The sequence below is a fragment of the Euprymna scolopes genome, chromosome 23 (genome assembly GCF_053919585.1).
Source record: "Euprymna scolopes isolate OS-2025 chromosome 23, ASM5391958v1, whole genome shotgun sequence".
NCBI classification, from domain to species: Eukaryota; Metazoa; Mollusca; class Cephalopoda; order Sepiida; family Sepiolidae; genus Euprymna; species Euprymna scolopes.
Window position 1 is genome coordinate 11,460,728 of NC_136504.1, and position 7,577 is coordinate 11,468,304.

Here is a 7,577-nt window from a genome sequence, read left to right on the forward strand (position 1 = left end):
AATATCTGATGGTGAGGGTGTCAGATACTTCTTTTGGGGGGCGATTGCATTTACATGTTTTTATCCGTTCTTTTATTTTTGAAATTGTTGTGGAAGTATCCACGTTACCCGTGATGAAAATGATTAGTATAGCAGGCGTGTTTCAAACGGAACTTCATGTCAACCCAAGCAACGCCGGGTACTCATGCTAGTAATATGATAAAAACAAACTCACGAACATATCGATTGATTAAGATGTTATTACTTTTTAAATTGTTTTGTTTCATACAAAAAGTTTTTTTTAAAAATGTTCTTTTTATACTTAATCAAATTGTTAAACATTGGGATCTGTAAGAAAACAGAAAAAAAAAACATTATTATAATGATAATAAAGAATAATAATATAAGTAAAAAGTAATCTTCACTCGTCGCTAGCATAGTTCAAGGGAGGTAACTTTAATATGATTCAAGGATCGATATTCTTAATATACTGAACCAACAAGGTAAATTTTGACGCTCATAACCAAATGAATATTTCACGTTTTCACACACCATTAACACAAGTCTATGAACATGAAATTCTTTTAATTCATCAATGAAACATAATAATATAATGATAAAAAATAACAAAGACATGAACATATTGTTTGATTAAGATTTTATTACTTTTTAAATGTTGTTTCGTTTTGTTTCATACGAAAAGTAAAACTGTTCTTTTCATTCATAATCAAATTGTCAAAAATCAGGATCTGCAAGAAAGAAGGAAAAACATTATTAGAAACATCGATAAAAATGGATCTAAAACATAAGATATATGTGTAATGTTATAGCCATAGTTACCTCCCCTGACAGAGCTCTCTAAATAAGAAAGTACTAACAGTTTCAGTTTTAATAAACGCCATACGGATAGTAAAATACTGTAATACTTGTTAGTATTATAATTTATTATGAAGAGACACCATGACAATCTGGACTACATCATATTTAATATAAATTATAGTACTTGATATTCTTACTAAATTTTGCAAAAAAAGTTATAAAATATTTTATAGGATTTAAACATCTTTTACACCATTGAAAAGATTCTTTGAAATATTATCATGTATCTAACCATCGATCTGTCGACCCTCCAGTACGTCGACCCATCCGTGCGTCGATTCCTACGTATTAAACTGTCAGTGTGTCTGTCCTTCGGTATGCATCCGTCTGTCGGATGTAAGTATGTCAAAACTCTCTCGTGTCAACCTTCGGTTTGACAATATTATATTATAGTATTTTTAACTGTTTTAAAGAAATTCAATATCAGTGGTCCATGTGTTGCTCGTATTATTTGGATTCTTCGGACTACTATTCTCATTCTGAGTGTTATTTTCACGATTCAATCTCCGTCTTTCTTCAGGTGTACCCTGTCGAACTCGGGAATCTTTCTGTTGAGATCCGGAATGTTCCTGTTGCACTCGGGAATTTTTACCGGAACACTTTTTTTTAATCGACGAGGGTAGCACGCTGTCGTTCCGTCATCCAAAACTATGCAGAAGTTCTAAGTGTATTTTGGGTGTCTTAAGCAATTCGCAATAATATTTTGAGTGTCGCTGTAAATACTTGTTGAGCAGTGTATAGAATAATTGGTAAATTTTAGTTGTAAAAGTTACATTTGAAGGAGGCTAAACGTTAGATCTTCAGTGCGAATACATTCAAAATATAATTGCGAACTACGAAGAACTTTTACCCTGTCATGGTTGAGTGAAAGAGAGCATGTTACTCCCCATTGGCTAAATAAATTGTTCCGTTCGAAATTCTGCGTGCAGGTTCCTGAATTCGACAGAAAGCTTCCCGAGTTCGACACGATACACCTGAAAAAAGTGGGAGCTTACATCGGCCGAAAAGTTATGAAAATTGTTGTTGTGAAAAAGTTGTCAAAACGAGAACAGTAGTCCGAAGAATACAAATAATACGAATAATCAATTTCCATCTCAAAACCTCACAAACATTATACCCGTATGTTGGTCTGTCATGTCCATGTCTCAGATAACATTTCTCCTGGTCTGCCATGTATCAGTTTCGAAATAGTCTAAATGTAAACTTCTTTATTTATCAATTCTTATTCTTTTATGGTTTCGTTTTTGTGAGAACGGTCTCAATTATTTAAAGTGAACTTACACAAAGAGGACTAAAATCTTGGTATGCTGCAAAATCCGAAGGGTGCTCCATACTTGCAGCAAATCATGTCTGAAACGAAATACAAGAATACATTAAATATAACATTGGGAATTCAAATCTTCGTTTAAATTTTGACAAAAAATACATCATCAATTTGAATAAATTTAATTTTTATTTTTGAATTGAAAATTAAAATTTTACTCATTCCTTGAGAAGCATTTTATTATTAATATTGTTTACTCAAGAAGAGTAGTCACACAGGCCATCATCACAGATTTCCCTTTGAAACCAACTTGTGGTGTTCTCTGGAGTCTGAGTGACAACAAGTCTCCCCAGAGTTCCAGTACCCTCCAACTATTTTGATAACCATTGCATATGAATTTGCGTTATCGTAACAGCCGCTTATGATTGACTCCTCATTGTCAACGACTATTGATCATCTCTGAAATTTGGATGGCAACAAGCCTCCGCAAGGTCCCAGTCCTCCTGCACTCATCCAGCGGAGGTCTGGTTAGTGTTCTCTCTCCTTGGTCTTTCTATCCTCCTTGACACTCATTTATTTGGCGTGGTGCCTGTTTATAGCGACTCACGAAAAAGGGGGCGGAAAGTTTTTCGGTATGGTTCCTAGCGTTCCTACTATTAGTGGTGTTATTTTAACTTTTCTCATCTTTCGGATTCCTTTGATCTCTTCTGCCTGTTCCGTGCATCATCATCATCATCATTATTATTATTATTATTATTATTATTATTATTATTATTATTATTATTATTATTATTATTAATGAATCACCACTTGTAAATCTGCATATGTTTTATCAGCCTTCATAGATATTTAATTGTCTCCAGAAAACTTGCATGATTTTTTATAATGAGATGTTTATGGGATCATATGCTTATACTTACTTTTATAATAACAATCCTGATTACTTTTGCAGGGTTCTTGACGATGCTTTCCAGCCTGCGAACCAGGTGGTGGGCAGAATCCTATGAAAAGAAACATCAAATATTAAAGTGTATTCATTCAATCTACACGATTATCCACAAAAAAACGCGTGTTAAATTTTAATTGTGACAGACCGATGAAAATGCCAGTTTAATGTAAATTTTGACAGACCAAGGAAAAAGCCTGTTAAATCTTAATTGTAATAGACCAACGGAAATGCCAGAGTAATTTTAATTGTGACAGAATAACGAAAATGCCAGATTAATATTAATTGTGACATAACGAAGAAAATGCCAGTTAAATCTTTATTGTGACAGACCAACGAAAATGCCAGTTTTTCTTAATAGTGACAGATTAACGAAAATGAGAGTTTAGTCTTAATTGAGACAGATCAACGAAGATACTACTTTAATCTTGTGACATATCAACGAAAATGCCAATTTAATCTTAATTGTGACAGACCAACGAAAATGCCAGTTTAATCTTAATTTTGACAGACTAATGGAAATGCCAGATTTATCTTAATGGTGATAGACTAACGAAAACGTCAGTTTCATCTTAATTGTGACAGACCAACTAAAATTTCATTTCGAATGTTAGCATGACATACTAACGAATATGACACTTTATTATGACGGATAAACAACAGAACATCTTAAAGAAATGCTTCAGTACATCTAAAAAAAAACATCAATTTAATGTGAAAGTCTGCTTGATTTCGTATTATTTTGATTCATCGAACTACTGTTCTCATCTTGAGTGCGATGTTCACAACGTTTTGGTCGATATAACCTCCGATTTTTTTTTTTCAGTTGTATCTTGTTGAACTCGGGAATGTTCGACAGAAACATTCCCGGGATATTTTTTTTTTCTAGTAATAAATTTTGCTTATACTGATAGTCTTCCTAACAAATATTTCTATGTTAGTTTTGTTCCAAGATTCATTTGTTATTTCTTTTTTTCAGTCGTGTGGATTTTTTCTCGTGCCTTCTTTTTTCCATTGGCTCCCACAACCTTCGATGTTTCTTACCTAGTCTATCAATCATATCATTAATATTTCTCTCCTTGTGCTCGCTTGATAGATTTTCACACTGTCTTCATTTTGGAAAAAAACTTTCTCTCATAAATTCTTGCCCAACTAGTGCACTGTCATGGTGAAGAAGAGGAAGTTTATGTAAAACTATGTCATTGGTTAAATTATATATTTTTGTCAGTGAATGATAACATAAGGCATATCCTTCTTTCTTCCACGTTTGCTTGTCAGTCTTAAGTTTAAAAACACATTCTGTTGGTTAGTATTCATTTTGAAATAACAGTTTTGGGTCAGTCTTAAGCTTGAAATATCATTTTATTAGTCAGGTTTAAGTATGAAATAAATAGTTTTTTTTAATTTTACAGCATATCGACCTTTTATATGTTGTTTAATTGCTAAATTCAATACATATTTTACACAATAAAGTGAACAAAAACTGCTTCTGTACACGTAGTCGAGGGACTGCAGACTTATGTACTCTTGGGCATTATTTTAAAAATATAATCGTTATGACACACTTAAAGAAAACAGTAGGAAATATTATCACTTACTCTCATCATCAAATGAGAAACTTCCAGGAACTGCAAAACAGAATAGAAATAATTTATATTTTAGTGAAATAAATTTACAACTCAGTAACAAAGAAGACATCTTTTTACATATGAAAAGCGCATATAATTAAACATATAGTCAGTGTTCAGATGAGTATTTAATTTATCCCACAACTCTTTATATAGTATATCAACAAGCAACCCGGCGTTGCCCGGTCGTAAAATACGCTTAAATATGATATTTTAATTCATGTACGTTTCGTGCGTTTTAGATTGTGTTTTACTTATTATATTATACCTAGTAAATAGTTGATTTCAAAGATTTTTTTCTGTATATATGACTTCGGTGCCATCAGCTAGAATCGAAAATGCAGTTGAACACTTTCCATGAAAATAACGATAAAGCAGAGACACACTCACAACATCTCTTCTGTGACAGAGGTTGCAGCGAAGAGAAAAGGACATCTCCCACCAGGCCACGAAGTCTATTTTGAACCCTATCAAGGCAGGACAAGGCTTTTCTAGCAGCTCCTGCCCATATGTGGCAACAGTACTCCATCCTTGGACGTATTTGGCTCTTTTATAGATAGAGAATTGCATCAGCAGTGAGATATCTACTGGATCGATAGAAGGATCCGACCATTTTTCCAGCGGCCTTGGCAACAGATTTGATGTACGTATTCCATTTAAGATCAGGAGTAAAGGTCAAGCCCAGAAGCCTGTCAAAACTTGAGGCCTCCCCAAGACGAGAGCCATTCATTTTAATTGATATATATATATATATATATATATATATATATATATATATATACTACCATGAGTGCCCGGGTGTTTGGAGGTGTGTGTTCAGCAAAAAATAAAAATAAGAAATAAAATAGTGATAGTAGGCAGGAATGCTCGAACACGTACCGCGGAGGAGGAAAAGAAAGTGAAAAAAATGACGTCTTTGCCATTGCGTCTATCGCCACAGCGGAAGTGACGTAGGTTTTAATATAAGGCTAGTGAATCGAAAAGAGGAAATGACTTTTGAAGATATCGGCAAAAAAGCGACCCCCTCCCTCTGTAGAAAAAATGCCCAGTTCAGAATGAAGGAATTAATGTTTTTAGCCAATTTTTCGATATTTGTCGTTCGAAGGGTTACACTTCAAAACGATACCGATTTTGTAAAAATCCGTCGCCTCTGTCGAAAGTTTTAAGCAGACATACATACATACATACATACATACATATATATATATATATATATAGAGAGAGAGAGAGAGAGAGATAGAGAGATAGATAGATAGATAGATAGATAGATAGATATGTATATATATATATATCAAGATATTGTAGAATTGAATTTACAGTATTTCATTCTAAACAGGGAATACATCACAATAAACTCTATCTATCTATACACATATGAAATAGAGTTATTTGTCCCACTGACATTGATATTTAAAGCCCATTATCTATTTAAAAATACGGTATAATCATGTTGAGACACCGATTCCCATTACATCACAGAAGTTATGCAACATTGAGCCTGGTCAACACTAAAATTGATGACCATTTTGGAATTCCATGTGCGATATGTTCTCTTCGCTTATCTCGGCATTGTTTCGAATAGTTTAGCACTGCTTGCCACTGAACTCGAGCAGTACCGATTCAGGAGATGTGTGGTTGGAGATTGCGCAACCTTTGCAAAACTACCCTTACAGAGGGTATCCATAATCTTTCGAAACTGGACGGAGGTTTCTAATTCCAATATAGATATATACATATACCCCTATAAATTTGTTTTGTGTGTGTGTATTGATAATCATATTAAAACCTTCTTATTTCTATTTATTTCAAAAGAAAATGCGACTTTCTTATATATGGGTTGTGGAATTGTCATTCATCTGCAAAAGATCTAATTTGCATATTCTTTTAAACATTCACTTTTTTAATTCCCTATTAGTTGTTTTTTTTTTTTTCGGTTTTCTCATGAGATGATCATCTTTAGTTAACTATTGCATGTAATTATATTCATGCAGATATTCTACATGATGTACACTTGTGTAATATTTGTGTAAAAAGGTTATAGTAAACACAAACCTCTTTCTATATATATTTATGTATGCGTATATATATGTATATATTATGTTTTTTGGATTTTCCTACCAAACTCCTCTGTCAGTTTTTGGTCTAGATACATGAAACTAAATATATAGGTTATTCGAACCCATGCTAAACTTTATATTTGGATTTTAGCCGGGAAAATTACGGAAGAAAAATCACGTAATGTTTTAATGAATTAAAGTAATCGATTTCAACACAGAATCGAACCGGTTCGAAATTGTCTCCAGATTTAAATAATGAAAGGAAAGTGAGATATTTTTGTTTTTCGCTTCGAAAATGAATTATGAAACTTCAATCAATTTCTACTTACTCATCGAAAAGATGACAAACATCATCAAAACAGCCACGAATTTCATTTTCACTGGTTTAAAATGGACGTCAACTGCTTCAGTTGTTTGATACAGTATGTACCGATGGTCAATCGATCTCTTCAATGAAAAATTTGCGATTGATTCTTCACAATTTCATGACTGTTTATATATATTCATCATTTGCATTGAATGGATTCAATAACAAAGGATTATCTCCTCGGAGATTAATCTCATATTATATGTTGGGATTAATTAAGAAATATTTTATGACTTTTAAACTGGCGTCACAGTTTTAGTTTCAAACAAATAATTCATGTTAAGACGATTAGCGAAAACTATAAGAGGTGAAATACGTTGTAACATGTCTTCAGAACACAAACATCTCTCTCTCTCTCTTTCTCTCTCTCCCTCCATCCCTCACTTGCACTTCCTCTCACTCTCTCTCTTTATATATATATATATATATATATATATATATATATATATATATATAT

General features: G+C 32.9%; 1 long non-coding RNA gene across 1 annotated transcript; it reads right to left on the reverse strand.

The window, feature by feature from the left end:
• Window positions 1-3,047: 3,047 nt before the first annotated feature.
• Window positions 3,048-7,310, reverse strand: LOC145245686 (uncharacterized). The gene is made up of 3 exons (XR_013863004.1): window positions 7,083-7,310; window positions 4,667-4,696; window positions 3,048-3,123 (listed from the first exon to the last, which is right to left on the reverse strand). It is a non-coding gene; the product is annotated as an uncharacterized LOC145245686 (long non-coding RNA).
• Window positions 7,311-7,577: the final 267 nt, after the last annotated feature.